This window comes from Bos mutus, chromosome 23 (genome assembly GCF_027580195.1).
Source record: "Bos mutus isolate GX-2022 chromosome 23, NWIPB_WYAK_1.1, whole genome shotgun sequence".
NCBI lineage: Eukaryota > Metazoa > Chordata > Mammalia > Artiodactyla > Bovidae > Bos > Bos mutus.
In genome coordinates, this window is record NC_091639.1 from 4,047,882 (window position 1) to 4,071,186 (window position 23,305).

Below are 23,305 nucleotides of genomic sequence, written 5' to 3' on the forward strand. Positions count from 1 at the left end.
ACTTTATCTTTTGTTGTATATAAGTTCTAATTGCCATATAAACTATAATACTATTTCTGCTGAATGCATGTATTGCTAAACATCTGATTCTTCTAATCTGCCTTCTTCTGAGGGAAACTGTCTGGATTTCTGGACATGAATAAAAGAAAGGTGGGGAAAAAAAGTTGTAAATAAAACAGCAAAAAAAAAAGGACTCTGCACCTCCCATCTTCCTGTCTTCCCCTTGTATCTTTCTGCCTGGTTTTGGTCTGGGGAGAGGTTTAGGAAACTTTGGAGATCTGTGTGCAAGAGTTGAAGTTGGAGGAAGCCGCTGCCAGAAGGCCATCCCACAGGGTCTGTCCTGTTTCTTCAGGCAGAGGCAGTGACAGGCTTTGCTCCAGCTTATCTTTTCAAGGATGTTTGCCCTGAGAACAACCTTGGAAGACAGAGGTGGGGTCTCCCTCCAGAGCTCAGGGCTGGTTTGTCTGCTGTCCAGAGTGAAAAAGATAAAGGCTTCCCCCAGGCAAAGGTTGCAGGTTTATAGTGTACAGCCCACTATAAAAGCCTGGGGTTTCCCTAAGCCTGGCTCCTCTCCTGTGGCGTGCCCTACCGGGGGGAGGAGTCATCTGGCCTGTTCGGCCACTCTGTGGAACTGGGACTTGGGGAACAAGCACAGAACAATGATGATACTCCAGCTACTGCTATTACTCAGACGTGTGTGTGTGTGCGTGCACACGTGTGTGTGTGTGTGTGCGTGCGCACGGACACGCATGAGCACTCGCGCTCTGTTGCTCAGTCATGTCCAAATCTTCACGGCCCCGTGGAATGTAGCCCACCAGGCTCCTCTGTCCGTGGGATCTTCCAGGCAAGAATACTGGAGTGGGTTGCCATTTCCTACTCCAGGGAATCTTCCCAATCAAGGGATCGAACCCTCATCCCTTGTGTTACCTTCATTGGCAGGCGGATTCTTTGCCACTGAGCCATCTGGGAATCTGCTTTGTCTCTAATCCAGGTGTCACCTAGGTCTTGTTGGCGTCTCTGAAGCTGTTGTAGGCTAACTTACTAACTTTGCAAGGAGGTAAATCTACAGACCTTCGCAGCTCTTGACAGTCGCCATGTAACGAACGATTAAACCACTTCATAACTGTATTCCAGAGAAGCTGGTCTGCCTACAATCCTGAAGTCACCCAATCACGTTCTTTTCTCAAATTAAACAGTCCTCAAATGGTTGAAGAGAGGAGACATGTGTCGTTAAAAACATTTGCATTCTATATATAATTGCAGGCATTCTAATATTCAAAAGTTTTCACGTAGATGAAGTAGATTAATTATGTGCAGCTCTAGAGAAATGAACACAGGGTACAGAAGAATGCCAGCTTGATTTAGAAAGGGAAAGACAAATTCCAGCCACGAGAGCTATCAAAAAATCAGTAAATTTCGAGGAACTCAACTCACTGCGGGCTCAGATGACCACTAATGGGACCTCTACAAGGAGAGGAGATTGGACCGGATGATGAAGGAGCTGGAGAACAGTGTAGTTTCAGTGGACCATCTAAGCAGACTTTCATACTAAGTGATGGAGAAGGTGAACTGGCAGAGCCAGCGGGGACCCAGCTGCACTTGGTATGAACGTCATGGGCTTTGTCTCCCAGAAGCGCAGTCGAGTCTAGTTCACCCAGAAGTGAGTCGGTGCTGGAGAACGGGTTCATGCTAGCCACGGTCACCAAGAGCCTGATCCACAAGAGCAGGGAGCCAGCTCCTTCATCTCAAGGCAAAAGACGAATCTCCCAACGACTATGATCGTCTCCCCAGCGCCTAGGTTCAAATGAAACAGAATTAATAGCCAGCCCACCTAACAAGGGAACAAATGGCCCTGGACCTCGCTTCACTTGAGGGGATATGTTAGGTCATCGCATCAAAGCTCAGAAATACCTCCTCCTCAGTAAAGAACACGCTGTGTAGTGACCAGAATGTTCTCGCTCACTCAACACAACGCCTTTTACCTTGACAGAGCTGGAGGTACTCAACAATAATTAACGCATTCCTCCCTTTCTAGACCCTGAGAGGCTCGTCAGCATATCGCCTGTGTTTTTAGCAAGTTTGTGCATTGTAACAAGTTTACAGAGTACTTGTTGTTAATACCCGTCTAAATTGGCTGCTTTCTAAAGATGCCTAAGGACATACCTTCATCTCATCAGCAGTGAAAGTGCATGAGGCACCAGTCGGTTTAGTTCCCAGTCTCAGCTCTGCCAGCTACTAGCTGTATATCTTGTGCAAAATCACTAAACTCCTACAAGCCTCCGTTTCCTCATTTGCAAAAGATGGCAATACCTACTTATGGTTTAAAATCAACAGTCATGTACCTGAATACTTCGTAAGAGCTACAACTGTAAAGTCATCATCGCAATAGCCTTAGATGATAACAGCCTACAGGTCATGTTGCAATTGGTGGCTTTCTTGCATCCAGCTCATCCTATCCATGAAGGTTTCCTAGCTTCCATTCCAGCGGGTAGGAGGGTCTCCTTAGCCTTTATCTTTCCATCTCAATTAGCACTTTATCTTGCCCTACAGTCTGGTTCCCGTCTTATTTTTGAGCGTTAGAGCCGGCTCTGTAATCGTCTGTGTCTAGAGGCTTCTTTTTCCTGCACTGCCAAGGGTGAGCATAGGAAAACCTGGGCTCAGATAGTTGTTCTCAGCAGAAGCGCTGCCGTGGGAGAGGCCTGGTGCAGCCAGCAGTTTCGGTGAGTCCATTCCCGACCTCTCACCCTGAACAGGATGTTTTGTCCAGATGGGCAGCAAGCGTGGTGAGGAGACAACGGGACACGAAGGTTGGCAGCACAGCCCCGTGGGCAGTGGAGTTGGCGGTCGGGCAGCCAAGGCGCCATTGAACTCCATGGACGAGAGCGCAGTGAGATCAGCTTTTCAGGTCCCAGATGACAAAAACACCCTCAACCACACCAGGAAAGCCTCTCAGCCTGCTCACCCTCCCTTGGACCCCCGTGTCCTGGCTGGGAGTGGAGACACTCAGAAGTAGGTCAGGGGTGAAAAATGACCTCAGTTAAAATGAGAAGATTTTAACCCCGAGGAAGACAAAGGGCGTGCCTTTTAGCTTTCCCACATTAGCTCCTCCATTTTCTTTTCTTTCCTTTTTAAATAATTTATTTGTTTGGGGCCATGCTGGGTCTTTGTGGCTGCAATGGGCTTTTCTCCAGTTGCGGCGAGGGGGGCTTCTGTTTGTAGGGTTTCTCGTGTTGTGCGACAGACTCTAAGCACGTGGGCTCTAGGTGCAGTTCCCGGGCTCTAGAGCACCGCCGCAACAGTTGTGGTGCACTCGGGCTTAATCGCTCTGCAGCACGTGGGATCTTCCCAGATCAGGGATCAAACCCGTGTCTCCTGCCCTGGCAGGCGGATTCTTCACCACTGAGCCGCCAGGGAGGCCCAGCTCATCCATTCTCAGAGCTGAAAACCGACACCGGCCTGACACAGAAATCTGCTCGCTGGGTTGAAATCCGAGGTGTGAAAAGCTCTCGTTGACAAAGGTTTTGTCTCAGCTGCTGCTGCTGAACAACATGTAAAAACACGTCGTTTAATTTTAGCTTTATAATAAATAAGTTCTCTCCCAAAGTCGCTTGGGAGCACAGGCTGTCACCAGGCCTCCAGGTGTGCTCTGAAATCATACCCGACTGACAGACCATCCTGCTGGGACGTGCAGCCAGGCCATCCATCATCTGCTGCGGGCCCGTGGACAGGCGTCACAAGTGCGAGCGTCCCCGCTAAACTTTTTCCTCGGCCTCTGCTGTGCTACGCGAAGTTAGTGTGTGTGTGCCTGTGTGTGTGTGTGTGGCAGGGGGTGCATGTTCACATGTGTATATTAAACTCTACTGAAAGATGTCAGGAAAGAGTGATAAATGAAGTGAGGAGATAAGGCAATAAAGATCATAATTCAAAGAGCTGGCGACCCCATTCGATCCCTGGGTTGGGAAGATCCCCTAGAGAAGGGAAAGGCTACCCACTCCAGTATTCTGGCCTGGAGAATCCCATGGACTATACAGTGTCCAGAGTCGGACACGACTGAGTGGCTTCCACTTTCACTTTCACGTTGGGAGCAATGAGTTGGCATTCGCTTGTTCGTTCAACCGGCCCGCTTCACTATGCTCCTCCTCGGAACCAGGTCCTGCGCTGGGTCCTGGGTGGGGGTTGGGGGGACACAGAGGTGGGACAGGTAGGAAGCCGTTCTCGGGAATTTCTCAGTCTAATAAATACACGAACGGGGCTTCCCTGGTGGTCCAGTGGTTAAGCACTTGCCTGCCAACGCAGGGGACACGGGACAATCCCACATGCCATAGGGCAACTAAGCCCGTGCGCCAAAACTACCAAAGCCCTCGAGCCTAGAGCCTGCACTCCACGACAAGAGAAGCCACCGCAATGAGGCCGGCACATCCCAATTAGAGCGGCCCTGCTCGCCACAGCTAGAGAAAATACGAGCACAGCGATGAAACGCCACCGCGGCCAAAAGTAAATAACACGTCAACAGTGGTGGCATCGAGTCATCACTCGGGGCGGGTGAAGCAGCTTATTGATAGGGGGCTGTGGATGCGAGTTATTGACATGCGTCATCCTCCAGGGGTCTCGGAACCCCCTGAGAAGGGGCTTCTTGAACGAGTCTTTCTTTCCAGGGCTGTTAAATCTCTTACAGCAAAGCAACATGAGGAATTTCTGAAATGTAAGGAGAGGAGAAATATTACTGATATGTCGACGTAAGAAAGGCACAAGGACTTCTCATTTTTAGCTGTGAAATTGAGAATGCAAACGGAAGCACTGTCCTTGGGAATAAGAACACACGTAAGGCAGGCATGGTCCCGCCTGTGTTTCTCTTTTCCACCCGTGCATGTTCTGCCATCCTAAGAGGGACTCTCTTGGAAACACCGTTTCACCTGAGACTCTCTTTCTTGGCATCCTCGACCACAGCCTCGCCATGGTAGTCGAGGTGAACGGGGCGACCAAAGCCTCCACCACCCATGTACTGGACTCTCCGTCAAGAAAGCGACCCTGAGTCAAATTGATTCCTGCGGTGTTGGAGTCCCGTCGTCAAGAGGGCGGCTGGTGGCCTGCGTGAAAGGAGACTCCCTCGGGGCTCACAGCTGCCCCCTCGGCTCCAGACTCCCACGCAGCTGGAGGCTCAGCTGCCCACATCCTCTTCTCTGATTCTGGGCTGTCGTCTGAACCCCTGCTCCTGTGTGAAGTCCTCAGGCGGGGACACTGACTTCTGTCTTTGTATTCCCGAAGCTTGGTGCCTTCTAACCAGGAAGAGAAGCGGCTCACCTTACAGATATCTTTTTTCTTGTTTATTCCAGCGTTTTATTCTACATGCTTGCACACATACACACCTCACCCTTGGCCCGTTGCGTAATATTTTCTTAATGCATTCCTTTATTTTTTATTCTTATTTGAGTTATTTCTTTTTACTAATGAATGTATTTAGATCTCCCCATTCACCTTAACATTATGCAAAGACCATTTATGCTGAAAATGACCGCACAGAAGAAAAGGAGAAGATAGGGTAAAGACGATTTCAAATGCCAAGACAAGGGCATTCAACTTAGAATCAATGAAACTATACAACTGGTATTTTATAGTTCGTAGACGCATGCATATTTTGTTCTGATCTACATATTTTATTCTTATCTAAACAGTGGAAACACTAAATAAAACTAACCAAATTGTGTTTATTTCACCTCTTGACGTGTGCACGTTTGATCAAGGTTTTCTAGCTTCCGCTTACTGATAGGTAAGGAAGAACCCAAGGAAAAGGAATTGTGGGTTACCCTGTCATTTCTTCTACATTGTCATTTTCAGAATAAGTGGTTGACTAATTCAGAGAAATAACACAAGTGAAAAAGGCTGGGACAGGGCTCCTTGGCAGTCAGCGTCTATTAGGACCCCACTGGTGTGGTCTTCCCTGGCAGCTCATACAGTAAAGGATCTGTCTGTGATGCGAGAGACCTGGGTTCGATCCCTGGGTCAGGAAGATCCCCTGGAGAAGGGAATGGCTACCCACTCCAGTATTCTTGCCTGGAGAATTACAAGGACAGAGGAGCCTGCTGGGCTACAGTCCATGAGGTCGCAGAGAGGCTTGACAGTGACTGAGCGACCCACACTCAAAACGCCAGTTTCTGCACTGGAAGCCCGTTCTGGCTCTGCTGGGAAGCATGGTCCCCTCCCCACTCCCCTCCTCCGGTTTGCTCAGTCATGAATGTGACACACTTTCCTGGGTTCACTTTGACTCTCCCTGGGGCTCCCACGTGTTGTGGATCCACGGGGATCCTTGCTCATGGAGTGGAGTGGCCGGGAAGGCCAGATACTACCCTCCACCCTGCTCACGTGTCTGCTCCACTGCCTGACTTCACTCCCAGACCCAGCTTCACGAATAAAATTATTAACAATTTCAGAATAGCAACAGCCCAGCATTAAACCTTTAAAGCTTTAATAACCTTAACCTTCTGAACACAGAGCCCCGGGCCACTTCAAGGATGCATGCTCATCAAGCCAGCCCTAGGCGTACTGAATGGTCACAACCAATTGCACCTTATTTCAAGCACCAACCGGATTGAGAATAGGTAAAAGAGAGAGCCTCATTGCTTCAAGACCATAATTTCAAAGAATACAATACTCTAAAGTCAGGTGTACTACGAATATTACGATGTGACTTTAAAAACCATCAGTCAGGACTCAGATGTGCTCTTCAATTCAACAGAAATTTGCTGTGCTCAGCACGATTCAGAACCCTCAAGGACAGGGGTGGAGGGGTTGGGGGAGTGTTCCTTAAATGAACAGACACTGTCCCTGACCTCGGGAACACTAGTCCAGTGGGGAGACAGAGAACTACAGAACCGCAGTGCCAGACACACATGACCGCTGCTGTGAATGTAAGAAAAATAGGTGCATGGAAGCGCAAGCGCGAGCGCAATTGATTCTAACCGAGAGACAGAGGCTTACAAGTTAAAAGTGGAAAAGGTGAAAGCGTGAGTCAGTCAAGCCATGTCCGCGTCTTTGCAACCCCACGACTCTTTGCAGCCACATGGACTGCAGCCCACCAGGCTCCTCTGTCCATGGGATTCTCCAGGCAAGAACACTGGCGTGGGTAGCCCTTCTCCTGACCCAGGGATTGAACTCCAGTCTCCTGCATTGCAGGCAGATTCTTTACCATCTGAGCCACCAGAGAAGCCCTGGTGCGCTAAAGGTGACATGCAAACTCATCCTTAAAGGTCAGACTGGTCCTTAAAGGTCAAACTGGTCCTTAAAGGTCAAACTGGTCCTTAAAGGTGAGCACAGTGTTGACAAAGGAGGGGCGATGGACATTATCTTTGCTTGGATTCCTCTAAGACATAGAACCTCAGATAAGGGTCAGTGTGCAGGGTGTTTCTTTTGGAAAATGATCCTAGGAAACAAAAATGAAGAGAATGGGAAGAGGGAGAATCAACCCAAAGGTGTTATCACTGAGTGGACAACTGCTTCGGACAGGGGGCGCTCAGGGCCACTGGAAGCCACCGAGGAGCCACCAAAACACACCTCCACCCCAAGATGGTGGGAGAGGGGTTGCTCCTCTGGCTCCCAACCTCCTCTGGTCCAGGGCTGCCCCCAGACTACGCACGAACTCCCCAGCAACTCCAGGTTTGCACACGCCCAAGGACAGCTGGGCAGGCTCCTCCACTCATCCCACACTGTGATGGAAGAGAAGCCCGAGGCAGGGAAGATACCGGTGGAGCAGCTGGCATGAGGTGTGGTCAGGCTACACCCTGTGCACTGCTGGTTGCCACAGCAACGCCTGGAACAAGAAGGTGTGGTGTGAGAAGACCATCAGGGAGCATTCGCACAGCATCCTGCCCGAGCTCCTCAGACCCGAGCCTGCGTCAGACTCCCTGGAGGGCTTGTGGATGCTGATCAGCGGGCTCCACCCCAGAGTTTCTGGCTCAGTGGATGCAGAGTCGGGGCTGGGAGCTAACATTTCTAGCACATTCTCTGTCTGGGCATTAAGGCTCTTAAAGACAGCTGTCCACTCTGTAGAGGGACAAGAGAAGGATAAAGCAGGAGAAAGAGAAGTTGCTAAAAAAAAAAAAAAATATATATATATATACACACACACACACATACTCATCTCCAGGAAGAGCAGAAAATGATTTCATCACAAGAATAAAATTGGCATGCATTCTCCGACAATCTATGGAGAATTGCTCGTCTATTGATAATCTAATGAGAATTTCAACAGGCAAATGTGAAGGGGGGCTGGTTTTGGTTATTCTGTCTGTGCCTCATCCCCACCTCCATCCAGATGTATTATTCTCTGCCCTTCACTGTGCCTGGGAAGCTCACCTCTCCAGACCGGATCTCCCAGATCGGAGGATCACAGGCACCCTTAAGAAACCAAAAGGTGGGAGCAAAGAGGGAGTTTTCACCTCCAGGCTTCTCCAGGGCTGCCTGTTGTACGTTTCTCATCGGGCTCACGGCCCATCGCTTGGGCGTCAGGGCAGTCACAGTTCCTCACTGTTCTTGGTCCCAGGGCCATACCATCCCCGGTTCATCCCTTAACTCAGCCCAAAGTGCTTAATATATTCTTTTCAGTTCAGTCATCTTCTTTCTACCAGGATCTTGATTAATAATGGTGTCTCAGGGCAAAAATAAAAATTAGAGCCCTGTAAAGCTACAGATATAGATCAGTATTTCTGAGTCTTCTGCCATGAAGAATAACCCTGGTAACACTCAAGGGATATTGAAATTTTAAGACTTAAATGAATAAATGAAAGACTTAAATGAAATGCAAAATGCAAAAAAAAAAAAAAAAAGATGAGTAACATGTAAAAATAAACCAAGGTCTTGAAACGATTGCCCTGATTAAAGATACACCAAAAAAACCCAAGAGAACTTGATAGATTTTTCTTTCAAACCATAAGGAATTTGCCGAAGGCAAGGGAGAGGTCCCCAAATTGCTAAGTTGTACTGTGTAAAACGTGTCCCCATCTACACACGCTCTGGGAACATGGACCCCTGGCAAGAGAAAAAAAAGGTGATTTAGGCTGTGGACATGAAAGCCTTCTGAAGCATCTTGGGAAACAGGAGATAAGATCAGACCAGAAATTAAGTAATCTGAGAACACACTGATAACACGACGTGTCGCAATCAATTCAAAGTTCACATCTCGCTTGATTTATGCATCCATAATAAAATCAATCAAAAATTGGTGCTTCTTCAGTGTAATTTTAACCCTATCCCATGGCCTCTCCAGCCCCAGGCAGGGGTGTTCCTGCTTCTATCTTCAGGGAGCCCAAGCAGGTCGGGGTGGCCTGGGGGAGTCGCCGTGTAGCTCGGATTTCAAGGGGACTGTCTAAGTGAGGCGCCTAAGCGAGACGGTGGGTATCACAGTGAGGGAGGGTTGGGTTTGAGCCTTAGAGCTCCTCTAAATGGCCCTCTGTTCTTTTTTTCCACTCTGTTTACACTGTGCCCTCTTGTTTCCCAGATTTCCAAGGTTAAAACTGGCACCCCCATTAAGGCTATTTGAGTCCTTCAGGCTTTCCCGAGCTTCTCTGCTAATCCGATGTATGTAGCGCTTTTCTGATAGCTGGTTGTGAGTATGGGTGAGGAAGCGTGGCTTCTCTTCACAACTGCAGAATCATTCCCCATGTGACCATCTAAGATGTCTTCTGTGTCTTTAATCTTATCAGTGAGTCATCCCCCTTTATGGGTTACGGTATTTCACTTCAGGTGAGAGGTTGTCATTATCATCCTAAACGTAGTTAATGTTTATTGAACACTTACTATGTGCCAGATGGTGTACACTTACCCCCTTAATCTAACAGTGATCCTGTGAAATATCCCCCTTTTTACAGATGAAGCAATTGAGCTCAGGGGATACCTGGAGATTTAAATCCAAGATTTGGGGCAAGTAGCTGGCAGAGCGGGGCTGTGAATCCAGCTAGCCCATTAGTTACTCTCACCCAGTTGTTCTTGGCCCAAGGTGACGGTACCTCCCAGAGGGCTGTGTGGCAATGCTGGAGACAGTTCATGTTATCACAGCTGAGGGACTGGGACTGGCATCTGGTAAGGAGAGCCCAGGGATGCTTTTAAACGTCCTAGGGTGAACAGGAGTTCACTGACCAAGAGTTGTGCTGTGCTGTGCTGTGCTTAGTCGCTCAGTCGTGTCCAGTTCTTTATAACGCCATGGACTGCAGCCCGCCAGGCTTCCAGCCCCAAACGTCTAGTGCTGCCCTTGAGAGACCTGGCTTTAACCTCTGTGTCCATCGTATTCTAATCCCTTTTCGTTTGTGTTTAGGTGTTTGCATTCGGCAGGATGTCTTTGTTGGAATAGGTCCTAACGGTGACTCTTTCAGATGTACCCTTGATAAATTAGGGTAAGAAAGTGCTGCTCTCCCCGCCCAAGTTCCTTGGTCCAAGTTCTCTCCCCTGAGTTGGAACGAAGGTCCGATTAACTGCTCAGCGGAGCGTTCACTCTGCGGGAACAGTGTGTCAAAGTTGGATGTTCTAAGACCGGTTATCTGGTTCTGGGGTTGACTTGGTAAGATGCACCCAGACAGCTCTGCTGCTAAGTCGCTTCAGTCGTGTCTGACTCCTAGCGACCCCATGGACTGCAGCCTGCCAGGCTCCTCTGTCCATGGGATTCTCCAGGCAAGAATACTGGAGTGGGTTGCCATTTCCTTCTCCAGGAGATCTTCCCAACCCAGGAATCGAACCTGCGTCTCTTGCGTCTCCCGCATTGGCAGGTGGATTCTTTACTACTGAGCCATCCGGAAAGGCCCCATAGGAAGGTGAAAGGAGAAAGAATTCTCTTCCCATTTCCCTATATTTCCCATACTTCAAAATATCACTAATTCTGCAGTAGCTTGAAAAACTGCAGGGGCAGAGCTGAAAAGTTATGCTTTCAAACTTTTTCATTAAAAAAAATAAAAACACCTCTGTGGTGCCTAGAGTCTAGTTTATTTTGGGCTCATACACATGTGCCTTTGGGCGAGCCCCTGAAAGCGGCACCTAAGTCTCAGGATGTAGTTCTTCCTTTCTCCCAGAGCATGGTCCCATTTCTTTGAAGTTAATACATCCTGAAAAAGGAGAAAGGCTTCCTTCCCATTCTGCTTATGAACACAGGGGTTGCTGGTAGGTTAGGGAATTATTTGAAAAGACGCCGCCACTGCCCTCCAAAATACGAGACCCAGAAACAAGTTTGGAAACTTCTAGAAGGGAAAAGTGGAAGAAGGTTTGAAGAATAAAGGTCACAAACAGGGCTGTCGATGTGACGTAGGAGAAAGCCTGACCCAGAGGTATGGGAACAGCTTATACCCTCCAATGTGACATTAGGCTGCAAGTAAAAACCTGAAAGCAGTAAGTTTCAAGCACTTGATGTGGGCTTCCTGGTGGCTCAGATGGTAAAGAATCCGCCCCCAATGCAGGTGACCCGGGTTCGATCCCTGGGTCAGGAATATTTCTTCTGCTCCTGGAGAAGAGAAAGGCAACCCACTCCAATATTCTTGCTTGGGAAATCCCATGGGCAGAGCAGCCTGGTGGGCTACAATCCATGAGGTGGCAAAGAATCGGACACAACTCAGAGACTAACCCTTTTTTCTTTTAAGCACTTCATGGGCAGAAACATCTAGAAAGCAGTTTGTGTTCTCGCTGCCAAGTGCAAACATCCTGAGAGAAGCCCTGGGGGACAGACGACCAGCCCTGGCATTCCTCGTTGAACTCCACTTTACAGCAACAGAACGAGGGCGCAGACAGCGTTTGCAGGGTGAACACCCCGAGTCTATGACACAGTGTGGTCCAAACCTTGATGGTCTCCAGGTTTACTCTGCAAACCAGTCACCTGGGGGCCCAGCTGAAATGTTGGTTTCAGTGGCTTTGGGGTGGAGCCTGAGACCTACATTTCTGACGGGCTCCCAGGCCACACCAGGCCTGCTGCTCCTCAGACTTCACCTCCATCTTGCCTCCCACAGCGCCTTCTGCATACACTCAGTTCAATTCAGTTGCTCAATCGTGTCCAATTCTTTGCAACCCCATGGACTGCAGCACATCAGGCCTCCCTGTCCATCACCAACTCCCGGAGTTTACTCAAACTCATGTCCATCGGGTCAGTGATGCCATCCAATCATCTCATCCTCTGTCATCCCCTTCTCCTCCTCTCACCTTCAATCTTTCCCAACATTAGGGTCCTTTCCAATAAGGCATTTCTTCACATCAGGTAGCTAAAGGATTGGAGTTTCAGCTTCAGCATCAGTCCTTCCAATGAACATTAAGGACTGATTTCCTTTAGGATGGACTGATTGGATCTCCTTGCAGTCCAAGGGACTGTCAGGAGTCTTTTCTAACACCACAGTTCAACTGCATCAGTTCTTCAGTGCTCAGCTTTCTTTATAGTCCACCTCTCACCTCTGTACATGATTACTGGAAAAACCATAGCTTTGACTAGATGGACCTTTGTTGGCAAAGTAATGTCTCTGCTTTTTAACATGATGTCTAGGTTGGTCATAGTTTTTCTCCCAAGGAGCAAGCATCTTTTAATGTCACGGCTGCAGTCACCATCTGCAGTGATTTCGGATCCCAAAAAAGTAAAGTTTCTCACTGTTTCTGCATACACTACTATAACATTAATTATATGCTTCTGGTCTCACGGAGCTGTGAGACACCTGAGAGTGGATTCCATTTCGTGTGCATCTTTCTAGCTCTAGCTCTTGGGACACAGTCGGAGCGCAGTGTTTATTCAATTACATTTGAATTTGTGATGCTAGATGGACTTCCTTATGTGAATGGCTGGTTCACTCAGAGCCCTCCTGACCCCCACTCCCATGACAAGGGGGCCACAACAGCACAGGTCGGTGTGACCACACACGGACGGCCAGCTCAGCCTCAAGAGACAGCTCGAGTCTGCTGTCTCTCAGCATGCACACACAAGGCACACGAGGTTGTACCCACACCCTGAGACCAAGCTCGAGTCAGGAACCAGAGACTCGGCTCTGTGTGCCGATGACTCCACTCTTCCTCGCCCACTCCTGATGGTGACCGGGGGCCATCCTCTCCCCTCTGCCTTATGTCACTTCTTCCTTTTCCACATCACGGCGTGGCTACTCCTCTACTCCCACACCTGCATCTTCCTCTGTGACTTTGTGGAGGGAGCGCTGGCTGGACCACAGAGAATGTCCATGTTTCCTGGTTCCTGAGCAAATACCATCACAAGCTCCCCAAGTTCGTGACCACCCCTGTCATGTGGAAACAAGGTCAGAAGGCCTCAGGACAGACTTGGGAACCCTAGGGGAGATGACCTCGAAAGGCAGGAGGAGTTGCTTCTGGAATGTGGGTATAGCGGCGGGGGGTAGGGGAGGGGGGAGGGCAGGGAAAGGCTGAAAGAGACTTACAGTAACTGGCTTGTTCCCTGAAAAGGAGATTTAGAGGATGTTTATAGTTAAACGTATCCATTTGAAGATTCATGAGGTACATACCCACAACCAGGGTGGTGGTGACTTATTCAACAAGTCCTTCCTAGGTGCCCCACGGTTACTAATACAAGGGCCTGACGATCTCAGGCAGTCTTCTAGGGGACAAACCACGAGCTGGTGGCCCTGTCTTGGTCCAGTTAAACACTAGCTCAATGTCCAAAAATATAGAGTTCTTTACTGCTGATTCTCATACGAACACCAAAGAGGGAGGGTCCATTCACCACACACGAAACAATCAAGTCCCCCTTCCCGGTGTCCCTACTCCACACCCTCACACGGGACAACCACCCCGAAGCCCTATCTTCCCCACTCCAAGTTCCCAAGTCCCTCACACCCAGCTCACCCCTCCTTCAGTGCCGAAGCAAGAGGCTGAGGGGACGGTTCAAGAAAAAATATTAAACTGTTACCCAAACTTGTGCTCCAAACCGGAAAGGGGACCCTCAGACTCCAGCCAGGTCTGAAGACAGGGAGCCCCTTCAGTTACCTTTAAAAAAAGTTTTAAGAGGGCAAAGATAAATCTTCAGGAGGCCATGACATTACCCTGCATCACGGCCGTGATCTGCCTCCCAGGCGAGAGCCAGGTCCAGATGGTGCTTATCAAGGAAGCTGGTGAGAAGCAGCGGCCGTGTTTATTGTGAGAATATACAAGATCCTTTGTCATTGTTTATTGACCACTCCTGACACATCAAATGACCAATGTGTACTTCATCATCTTGTTGGATGGATATTAGTGTAAAAACTCACTCATCAAGTCCTACAGAACTGCCTCTGCCTGAGGCATTCTGCAAAGACTTAAAGTTGATCATAAATTCAAGCTGACATTTTCATCCCTTCCAGCCCCATGAGCTGGACGCTCTACATTTGCCAACTGACCCAAGTCTTGCAGAAAGTGGAAAGGCCCTTGTTCGAATCCCCACCACCAACAAATGGCTGCTTTTCCTCACTTGGAGCCACCTCACCACCCAGGATACTAAGAATGGCTAACGTCTATTGAAAGAGGGCTGCATACCGGGCACCCTTTGTTAGCTCTTTTCCGTGGATTTTTCCACTCAGTATTTGCAGATGCATGAAGTAAGGTCGACAGCCATCCCCCTTTGGACACGAGGAAGTTGAGAGGCAGCAGGATTAAGGGGCTGCCCAAGGTCCCGCTGTTAATACCCAGAGGAGCCAGGCCACCAGCCCTGGAACTGGTACCCTCGCCCCCTGGGAGCTCATGGCCCAGGTCACTCAGGAAAGAGGTGGGGAGGCCCGCTTCCTGTGTGAAGCTGGTTCACGGCTCTGAGTGAGCATACATGCACGCAGCAAACACCACCAGTTCAGGCAAACAGCTGGTCACCTTCTCAGGGAAAGAACATCCCTAGGAACATACCAAATACACAGATACTGCGTGGACCTGGAAGCTTCCTGGAGAGTGACTATTAGAAAATAGGAAAACCCAAGACCTGCCGTTTCTAAGTTACCCTGCCCTCGGAATTCTGCACGCTGCCCTCGGAACCTCTCATGAGAAACTTCAACTCTTAAAGTTGAAAAACTTCAACCAGATCTGAAGTTGATTCAGCCCCATTTCAAATGTTCATTTTTCTCCCCAACTTTCTGAATGAGTCAAAGTTTAAACAAGTAGAGTAACTTGTACCCTAGTAAATGAGTAGAGCTTCGCTTTCTTGCTGAACACTGAAGTAAAAGACGAAGTACCTCATGGGTGAGAGGTTATCCTAATATTATTGTGACAAAGCCCATAGATCATGGCTATTTTAGTTTTTCTAAAATTATATTTTGTTCCTAATATGTAACTCTTCCTTTTCGTTATTTGGGACAGCTTTGCCTGAGACAACTTCTTATATTCAGACAACTAGGTCTCATCCATGAGAGTCAACATTCACTTTGGAAAAAAAAACTTCTGAAACACTGAAATAAGGACCTCCCTGGTGGTCCAGTGGTAAGGAATCTGTCTTCCAATGCGGAGAACACCACTTCCATCCCTGGTCGGGGAACTAAGACCCCACACGCCACGGGGCAATCAAGCCTGCTCACCGCAACTAGAGAAGCCTACATGACAGAGTGAAGAAGCAGCCCAGCCAAATAAATAAACAAAATAATTTAAAACACTGAAATGAAGTTGGGTGGGTACTTACCCTCTTATTTATTTTAAAACAGAATTATAATGGGGTGAGAGGTGGGAGGGAGGTTCGAGAAGAAGGGGATATACGTATACCTCCGGCTGATTCATGTTGATGTATGGCGGAAACCAACACAATATCATAAAGCAATTATCTTTCAATCCCAAATAAATTGACTTTAAAAAACAGAATTGCAACAGTAGCTTAAATAATTGAGGCATAAGAGCTCACCTAGAATTACACCAGCCTATCGATCGAGCTCTTATTTTCCCTCCCAGATTCACACGTAACCTTATACATCTACAAACCTGTTCAAACCTCGTTCAGCCATGCTGATTGGAACTAGAATTGTCTTTGTACAAACTGTCAATCAGGGTCTGTCCCTTTTCCATCCAGCCACCCTCTGAGCTGGGTTTTTATGCACTTGATGTCCTTTATCAGCATTGCTGTGTGCACAGCCATTCAGTCGTGTCTGACTTTTGTGACCCCCTGGACTGTAGCCCACCAGGCTCCTCTGTCCAGGGGATTTCCCAGGCAGGAATACTGGAGTGGGTTGCCATTTCCTTCTCCAGGGAATCTTCCCGACCCAGGGATCAAACCCACATCCCCTATACCGGCAGGTGGATTCTTTACCACTGAGCCATCAGGGAAGTCCTCTTTATCAACACTAACGGAATCGTGAATATTTGCGTATGTTTTTGACTTCCTCAAAATGCCTTTTCACCCATCATCTCTTTTAATCCTTATAGCTCCATTTTTTTTTTTTTTTTTTGGACAGTTGCTGTACAGCATGTGGGATCTTAGTTCCCCAACCAGGGATCGAATTCATGCTTCCTTCAGTGAAATCGCCGAGTCTTAACCACTGGACCACCAGGGAGTCCTTGCAGTAACTCGCGAGACAGCATCGCTTTCCTAAACGCAAGAAGCAGATTACATGTTGTGCTGTGGCAAACAGGTGGGGCCACAGCAAACCATCTGCAGAGGGCCAGGTAGCAGGCGTGTCGGGTTTTGTGGGCACATGGTCTGTCTCAGCTGCAGCCCCTCAGCTCTGCCCCCGCCGTGCCAAGGCGGCGGCTGCGGGCACCATGCATGTGAATGGGTGTGTGCATGTTCCCATGAGACTTTACTGATGGACGCTGGAAGGCCCGTCACTGTCGCAGGTCACAAAACAGGCTTCTTCTTTTGACTCCAGCATTAAAAACGTAAAAGCCGCTCTCGGCTCGTAGACACCCAGGTGTGGGCCAAAGTGACGCGCCTGTGGGCCGCGGTTTGCCAACCCGGGTCTAGCACAGAGGCTCTCGGAATCAGGAAGGACCTTGAGAGAGCTCTGAGATGTTTAATTGCTTCTCCTCTCGAGAGAGTAAAGAATCAAATCCCTCCCGAAGGCGACAGTCCACCGTGCCCTGCTAAGATGAGACCCCAGATACTCTGACTCCTAGTGCAGTGCACTTCCTACCAGAAGCCACTGCTTAAAATAAAGACAAATAGGAGACCAATTAAAGAGATAACTGTAACAACTGCTCAGCACAGCGCCTGGAGACGAGAACGCCCAGTGCCAGCCGTGCGGCCGCCGCGGCCCCTACAGACAGTGCCTGGCACGTGTTCAGAGAGCTTGAGAAACATAACTGGTTGAGCAGAAATCGTTCCAAGAAATAGCACCGTGACTTTTGCTCCGCTGCTGCCTCACTCTGCTGCAAGTTAACTCCTCGTCTGCCTGAGCTGTGAAACCTGTAAAATAAAGCAAATCGACAGTTGCCATTTTAACTTCTATGATAGTTTCACTTTTTATACCCGCTTCAGCAGTCCCCAGACAGAATGCCACCACCAGTCAAGGCGGACGGTTCTGCAGGTAATTGCTGACAAAGCGCTCGGGTGTGTAGCTGCCAGGACAAAGCAGTTTAGCTCTCTCCCTTCTGTTGCTTGAAATCCATGTTGTGTCGCCTCCGTTCATTAATTTTCTGCTGCTCCAATAAGAACATACCCTCTCTCGCTGGGGTGCAGGGCGGCTGCCCCAGAAGCAGCGGCTGAGACAGAATCAGCCGTCCTGAGAGCTGGAGCAGAGACCACCGTGGGAGTTGCGTGTGTGTGTGTGTGTGTTGGGGAGGTCTGTGCATGTGAGTGTGTGTGGGTGGGTCTGCGTTTGTGTGTAGTCTGTTTGTGTCTGTGTCTGAGGGTCTGTGTGTGTGTTTCTCTTTCTGTGTGTCTGTGGGTGGGGGTCTGTGTATGTGTGGCTGTGTTTGTGTTTGTACGTGGGGGGGTCTGTGTGTGTCTGGTGTGTGTCTGTGTGTATGTGTGTCTGTGTGTGTGTGTGCATGCACAGAAACTGGAGACAGGGTTAAACTCTTCGGGGAAGGGGAGCAGAATGACCCGAGAACAATGGAACAGAAAGCTACCTGAGCGCACGTGGGCAGAGGAGAGGACATTGTGCTTATTTCCTCTTCTCTGAAGCGTTTCCTCCCCCCCGCTCCTCCTGGCTTCCTCCTGTCTCTGGGGCCTGGAGGCTCTGAGTCATCCCGTCTGGACAAAGGGCCCTGGTGGCCAAGCCCCTCCAGCCCAGCCCCCGCCCCCACGCTGGGGCCCTGAGCACTTTGCACCCCTCCACTGTGTGCAATCCTCGTGTGCGGTGGTCAAGTGTGGGGTCTGCCAGCCCCGCCGCTGGCCTGGGAGCCCCCGAGACAGGGCTCGGTTCACCTTACCCGTCACTGGATGCCAGCGCCTCGCAGAACGTCTGACACACAGGGGCAGAAAGTCTGTTCAGTGTCGCTGAGTGAGTGAACGACCCTGATTCTAAACGTGAAAAAGAAAAAAAAATCCACAGAAATATGATGCTTTTAAATGAAGCTTCAACGCTGGTCACGTAAATACCTATTGCTTGATGGGAAAGCTGGACTGAACCTGGAGCCCACTTTGATTTCCAGAGGAGCTGTGGATCCCAGAGAGCCACTGACCTTCTAGGGGGAGGGGCTGGAAGAGGTGCTGGGGGTTCTTTACACAGCGATGTGCTCAGCTGGCGAGAGTCCTTGGCTATTCCAGGTCCTAAGACTTCTGGAAGAAGGGTCAGCAGGGAATGCTGTGATGTGAACCCAGTTCTTCGGCATCACTTCAGCTGAGACTTCCAGAAGTGTCCAAAGAAGCAAAGCAGTAATAAACATCAAAGAGCTGTGCCCGCGCTTCCCTGGTGGCTCAGTGGTAAAGAGTCTGCCTGCTAATGCAGGAGACACAGCTTCGATCCCTGGTCCGGGAAAACCCCACATGCCGTGGAGCAACTAAGCCCATGTGCCCCGACTACTGAGTCCACACTCAGACGACAAAGAGAAGCCACTGCAATTAGAAGCCCAGACTCCACACTAAGAGCAGCTCCCGGTCTCTGCAACTGGAGAAAAGCCCACACAGCAATAAGACCCAGCACAACCATAAATACACGTATTAAATAAAATAAAAAGAGCTGTCCTCACAATATACCCTCTGTGTTCTACAGCTCCTTCATCCAAAAAATGGGCAGCGTTAACCGTATTTCTCCCACCTTACTCCTAACCTGAAATATTACCAGGCAATTTGCATTTTGATTTATTCAGCCTTCTTTTTAATACATGTTACACTTTCAACATCTACTTAGCATCTACTATGTGACAGGCGCTGAGCTGAGTTCCGTGGGGAAACAGAAGAACAGAATGGTGCTTCCGAGAAGCTCATGGTCAACTGGAGGAAATAGGGAAGTTGAGCTATCCATTTATATTCAACAGACTTTTATTTAAGCATCTATCAAATGCCAGGTGTTAAAAAGTAGGTTAAATGAATTAATTAGACCAATAAGTCAATGGAAAAGGCCAGCAAAACATCAATCACTGTCATACATGGTAAGTGGTATAGCAGGTTGGAACACACGGCATTAAGCACAAAAACCTGGCTTTGCGAGGTGGTCAGAGATGCTGCCACAGTCTAAGTTTTTAACTGGACCTCAAAGAATGAATAGAAATCCACAGAAGCAGTGCAAAGAGGAGGGGCAGGCGAAGGAGGAAACTTAGGGACCAAGCGTAGAGGTTAGGTGCGGAGCAGGCCCCAAGCATCATGATCTAGAGAACAGCAAGTATGCAGGCAGTTGGAGGGAAGCCAGCTGGAAAGGGAAGGGGGTACCATGCTAAAAATAAAATGGGTGATATGCCCCTTGGAGCAATGGTGAGCCATGGAAGCCAAGGAGCCAAGGAAGGGAACCCACGCTCGGATTTAAGAAAAGCTACAGGTGACTGAAAGGAGCAGGAAAGGAAACACCTGAGCTGGTAGCTGCAGGCGGGTGTTTTGACTCCCGTGCAAGTTCACGTCTGTCCACATGTCCAGCAGGACCATGCCCCCGAGGGGGCCACTGCGGGTGGTGGGATCTGCTGGGCACGGAGAAGCCAGTTTTCGTGATGTAGGAACAGCAGACGCAGGACCCAGCGGACGGTAACTGACTCGGGTCCCAGACGGAGTCGTCCCACTGAGGGGAACGTGGCTCACTGACCCACGTGTCGCCAGGGTCTCGCAGAGGAGGGAGGCGGGCTCGTGGGGAGGCTCACACTGCAGCTTTCAGAAGGCGAGCCAGCAGGGGCTGAGAAGGAGCACGTGCCGTGGCCATGAGTGCAGGGTCAGCCTCAGCTCGGGTCCTCTCCGCAGGGTGGCCGAGATCTCCCCCACATAGCAACCCTTTGCAACTTTCAAAGCACCGTCCCCCTTCCTCGAACACACAGCTGGCTTCTGGAGTAGATACTGAGAGGGACGCCCTGCCGAAATGACTCATGGCTCGAGAGCATGCCGGAAAGAGGAGTCACGCTAGAAGAAGGCAAAGGGACATCACAGCCGCTCGAGAAAGAAAGGGCCACTCAAGGCTGGCAGGTGTGTGACATCTGCAGCTCAGAGCTTTATCCACAACCACTTAGTCTCAAAGCATTCCCACTTGCCCATCAAATAAAATCTAAAAGCAAACACATTCCACAAGCCTTATCAGAGCCACACAGACACAAACCGATCGTGGTGGTTCAGAAAGTCAGGATTTATATTTTATATTCAGTCCTATTCCTAAATTGGGAAAGGTTTCCATATCATTATTGTGCTCACTATAGGCTCCACTGTTCTTCGAAACTGCTGTACCATAAAACCCAGGTTATGAGTGTTAACATAATAAAAGCAATAATGCAAACGCCAGGTCACCAGGCATTCATCCAGAAGTCGAGCACGGTAAAGCACTTTGGTCAAAAGATTACAATGTAACTGAAGCCCTGTAATATATTATACTGAATATAAATTATTAATGTGATTTAATTTTAAGTGTTAGCTAAATGCTTACTAGAGTATTTTAAAAGAAAAACAATCTTGAGACACGCAAAAGCGAGTTGGTAAAATATTATAAAATATGATAGGGAATAATTTGGTCTTAGCTCTGGGTACACTAATACTTAACTGACAATTGGTCTTCTGGGGTTTTTTTGCTTGTTTCATTCTACATCAAAGAAAAGCAAAGCCCACAGTTCTTGCCATATGGCAAGGAACATTTTCTAGATTATCCATTTCTACTTGCCTTAACACCTCGCTGTTTCTACAACCAATAGCTTCTCCTCAATGCCCGCTGTGGCTTCATCTCAAATACCCACCTCTAGTGGGGAAATTCAGTATCGTGGGTTAGACTTGGTCCGAGACTGAGCCATACAGTTATAATCAGAATCTTACTGAGTCAACAAATATGAGTACTTCTACAATTTTCTATACATATTGACAAGTGGCTTTTACTAAGAATTCTGCCTAATCACGGGGGCTTCTCTGGTGGCTCAGTGGTCAAGAATCTGCCTCCCAGTGCAGAAGACATGGGTTTGCTTCCTGGGTTGGGGCGATCCCCTGGAGGAGGAAATGGCAACCCACTCCAGTATTCTTGCCTGGAGAATCCCATGGACAGAAGAGCCTGGCGGGCTGTAGTCCATGGTGTTGCAAAGAGTTGGACACGACTGAGCACACACACACACACACACCCATGATTCACTGCAAAGATGGGTGTGATTGGCCTTCTCTTTAAACCCCAGCACTGCTTCTAGGCCAATAAATGACCCTCTCCCCCATACGCCATCTGTGTTCGTCTGCTCAGGCTGCCATAACTGAGGAGCCCAGACCGGGGTAAATAGAAGAAGTGTATCTGCCCAGTTCTGGAGGCTGAAAGGCCAAGATCAAGGCGCCAGCACAGCTGGTTCCTTCGGAGGCCTCTCTCCTCCGCTTACAGACGCCGCCTCCTCCCTGAGCCCTCACACGGTCTTCCTTCAGTGTGTGTCTGGGTCCTGAGTCCCACTTCGTATAAGGAAACCAGTCCCGTTGGACTAGGGCCCAGCTTCATGACCTCCTTTTACCTAAACAACTTCTTTAAAGACTCCACCTCCTCCAAGTACAGACACATTCTGAGGTCCTGGGGGCTAGGGCTTCCCCGCATGAATTTCAGCCCCTCACACCACCCACAAATGTAACACTTATGAAGGCATCTCCAGCACACTCAGCGTGGCCTCCACCCAGACACCACCCACACCCACCCAGAGCCCACACCTCACCCCCGACTGCAGCCTCTCTGAGGGCCATCTCCCCCAGACTCCTGGTCTCGGTTCTCACCAGGACCTTCAGGGACCCAGCTCCTCTACCTGCTTGGCAGCCCTCCAGCCCCTCCTGATTCACCACCTCCCTGTCCGCTCTAGAACCCATAAGACAGCCTGTGCCCCCATCGAGGCATTGGCACCCAGGCAGGAAGGTCGGGCCCAGCAACGCTGTTGATTATGTGCAGTGGCCATTCCAACCCATCTGGGTTTGCCAGTGCCCAGGACAAGCCTTCATTCTGCAAGTGTCTGTCACTTCCTCCACCTCCTGTTTCTCCCCCCAGGTCTACCTCTTTCTCCGAGAACCTTCCCCCACCCACTCGGCCAGAGAGGAGAAACCACGCTCTGAACTCTCCCTCTGGCCAGAGATGATGATGAGACCAGTGGCAGATGCTGCCTGCAGATCCCCTCGAAGCAGACCTGTTGCTGAGTGCTGGGGCTCTGCCGGAGGGGCCACACTGAGTCAGAGCCCCCCACCCCAGGTACCACGGTGCCCCCAGCCCACTTCGGGCCCCGTGATGGCAGCGAGGCCTTGCAAAGACTTGGTCTACGGGGAGAGGAATGAAGCAGGCATGCCTCGGAGATGAGAGGGCGGAGGCAAGGGTGTGAGGCTGCGAGGAGGACTTCCCAGCTCCCATGACGTCAGCCTGCCGTCCCTGCCGGCTTCCGGACCCTGACACGGTCCAACAAGCCCTTCTTCACCCGGGCTGAGTCGCTTCTTGTTTCTTGCCACCGAACCGTCCTTGACTAAGACACCTTACAACACAGCTGCTGGCTCGCCCCCGCCACCCACTCCCTCGTTCTTTTCTTCTCCCGGAATCTGTTTTCCCGTTTCTATTGAGACAGCCACGCTGCACACACAGGGCCTGAATTTTCACTTGAACAAACGCTGCCTGGCCTGGGCCCAAAGAGGACAAGCAGCAACCCCGTGACTTAGCCACACAACAGGTGAGCCGCGCCGTGCCAGCACGCACACTGACTTGCCTCGGACCTGCTGGGCTGACTGTGAGAGCCTCCTGACAACAAGCCGGACTGCCTAGGCCGGAATTCCTCTGGACGTTTGCAGCAGCCGTAGCCTGAGAGCCACGGGAGGCGCTGGGCAGCCAGGGTGGAGCTG

The 23,305-nt window shown here is 49.7% G+C and overlaps 1 long non-coding RNA gene across 1 annotated transcript; it reads right to left on the minus strand.

The window, feature by feature from the left end:
* Positions 1-17,184: 17,184 nt before the first annotated feature.
* LOC138984905 (uncharacterized) lies at positions 17,185-18,672 on the minus strand. Its single transcript, XR_011462148.1, has 3 exons — positions 18,538-18,672; positions 18,286-18,376; positions 17,185-17,317 (listed from the first exon to the last, which is right to left on the minus strand). It is a non-coding gene; the product is annotated as an uncharacterized lncRNA (long non-coding RNA).
* Between the last annotated feature and the right edge of the window lie 4,633 nt (positions 18,673-23,305).